The following is a 2,992-nucleotide window of genomic DNA, read 5'->3' as shown; positions in this document are numbered from 1 at the left end:
TTCAATTGTTTTAGAATTGTTCTACATACAATACCACATAATGACAAAGCAAAAACAGCATTTTTTTTGCAATTGTATAAAAAATGTAAAACTTAAATATCACATTACATAAGTATTCAGACCCTTTACTCAGTACTTTGTTGAAGCACCTCTGGCAGCGATTACAGCCTTGAGTCTTCTTGGGTTTGACGCTACAAGCTTGGCACACCTGTGTTTGGGGAGTTTCTCCCGTTCTTCTCTGCAGTTCTGTCAGGTTGTGCCTTTGCACAGCTATTTTCAGGTCTATAAATAGATGTTCGATCGGATTCAAGTCCAGGCTCTGGATTGGCCACTCAAGGACATTCAGAGACTTGTCCCGAAGTCACTCCTGCGTTGTCTTGGCTGTGTGCTTAGAGTCATTGTCCTGTTGGAGAATGCTTTCATCAAGGATCTCTCTGTACTTTACTCCGTTCATCTTACTCTCTATCCTGAAAAGTTTCCTAGTCCCTGCCGCTGAAAAACATCCCAACAGCATGATGCTGCCACCACCATGCTTAACCGTAGGGATAGGATTAGGACAATTGAGGGCGTTATAATTAAGTATATTGATTTAGCAGCAGGACAATATAGAGAGTTATAGTGGAGTATATTGAGTTAGCAGCAGGACAATGGAGAGTTATAGTGGAGTATATTGAGTTAACAGCAGGACAATAGAGAGTTATAGTGGAGTATATTGAGTTAACAGCAGGACAATAGAGAGTTATAGTGGAGTATATTGAGTTAACAGCAGGACAATAGAGAGTTATAGTGGAGTATATTGAGTTAACAGCAGGACAATAGAGAGTTATAGTGGAGTATATTGAGTTAACAGCAGGACAATAGAGAGTTATAGTGGAGTATATTGAGTTAACAGCAGGACAATAGAGAGTTATAGAGGAGTATATTGAGTTAACAGCAGGACAATAGAGAGTTATAGTGGAGTATATTGAGTTAACAGCAGGACAATAGAGAGTTATATTGGAGTATATTGAGATAACAGCAGGACAATAGAGAGTTATTTTGGAGTATATTGAGTTAACAGCAGGACAATATAGAGAGTTATAGTGGAGTATATTGAGTTAACAGCAGGACAATAGAGAGTTATAGTGGAGTATATTGAGTTAACAGCAGGACAATAGAGAGTTATAGTGGAGTATATTGAGTTAACAGCAGGACAATATAGAGAGTTATAGTGGAGTATATTGAGTTAACAGCAGGACAATATAGAGAGTTATAGTGGAGTATATTGAGTTAGCAGCAGGACAATATAGAGAGTTATAGTGGAGTATAATGAGTTAGCAGCAGGACAATAAGGAGAGTTATTTTGGAGTATATTGAGTTAACAGCAGGACAATATAGAGAGTTATTTTGGAGTATATTGAGTTAACAGCAGGACAATATAGAGAGTTATAGTGGAGTATATTGAGTTAACAGCAGGACAATATAGAGAGTTATAGTGGAGTATATTGAGTTAACAGCAGGAGAATAGAGAGTTATATTGGAGTATATTGAGTTAACAGCGGGACAATATAGAGAGTTATTTTGGAGTATATTGAGTTTACAGCAGGACAATATAGAGAGTTATAGTGGAGTATATTGAGTTTACAGCAGGAGAATAGAGAGTTATATTGGAGTATATTGAGTTAACAGTGGGACAATATAGAGAGTTATTTTGGAGTATATTGAGTTTACAGCAGGACAATATAGAGAGTTATAGTGGAGTATATTGAGTTTACAGCAGGAGAATAGAGAGTTATATTGGAGTATATTGAGTTAACAGCAGGACAATAGAGAGAATTATTTTGGAGTATATTGAGTTTACAGCAGGACAATAGAGAGTTATTTTGGAGTATATTGAGTTAACAGCAGGAGAATAGAGAGAGTTGTAGTGGAGTATATTGAGTTAACAGCAGGAGGGCATTATAGTGGAGTATATTGAGTTAACAGCAGGACAATGTAGAGTTATAGTGGAGTAATAAACTTCAGTGCTAAACACGGCTGCTAGAATCTTGACTAGAACCAAAAAATGGTATCATATTACTCCAGTGCTAGCCTCCCTACACTGGCTTCCTTAAGGCAAGGGCTGATTTCAAGGTTTTACTGCTAACCTACAATGCATTACATTGGCTTGCTCCTACCTATCTTTCCGATTTGGTCCTGCCGTACATACCTACACGTACGCTACGGTCACAAGACGCAGGCCTCCTAATTGTCCCTAGAATTTCGAAGCAAACAGCTGGAGGCAGGGCTTTCTCCTATAGAGCTCCATTTTATGGAATGGTCTGCCTACCCATGTGAGAGATGCAGACTCGGTCTCGACCTTTAAGTCTTTATTGAAGACTCATCTTTTCAGTAGGTCCTATGATTGAGTGTAGTCTGGCCCAGGAGTGTGAAGGTGAACGGAAAGGCACTGGAGCAACGAACTACCCTTGCTGTCTCTGCCTGGCCGGTTCCCCTCTCTCCACTGGGATTCTCTGCCTCTAACCCTATTACAGGGGCTGAGTCACTGGCTTACTGATGCTCTTCCATGCCGTCCCTAGGAGGGGTGCGTCACTTGAGTGGGTTGAGTCACTGACGTGGTCTTCCTGTCTGGGTTGGCGCCCCCCCCCCCCCCCCCTTGGGTTGTGCCGTGGCGGAGATCTTTGTGGGCTATACTCGGCCTTGTCTCAGGATGGTAAGTTGGTGGTTGAAGATATCCCTCTAGTGGTGTGGGGGCTGTGCTTTGGCAACGTGGGTGGGGTTATATCCTGCCTGTTTGGTCCTGTCCGGGGGTATCATCGGATTGGGCCACAGTGTCTCCTGACCCCTCCTGTCTCAGCCTCCAGTATTTATGCTGCAGTAGTTTATGTGTCGGGGGGCTAGGGTCAGTCTGTTATATCTGGAGTATTTTTCCTGTCTTATCCGGTGTCCTGTGTGAATTTAAGTATGCTCTCTCTAATTCTCTCTTTCTCTCTTTCTTTCTTTCTTTCTCTCT

The sequence above is a fragment of the Salvelinus alpinus genome, chromosome 4, assembly GCF_045679555.1.
Source record: "Salvelinus alpinus chromosome 4, SLU_Salpinus.1, whole genome shotgun sequence".
NCBI lineage: Eukaryota > Metazoa > Chordata > Actinopteri > Salmoniformes > Salmonidae > Salvelinus > Salvelinus alpinus.
The sequence above is the reverse complement of the archived record's forward strand: the minus strand, read 5'-3'. Positions refer to the sequence as shown.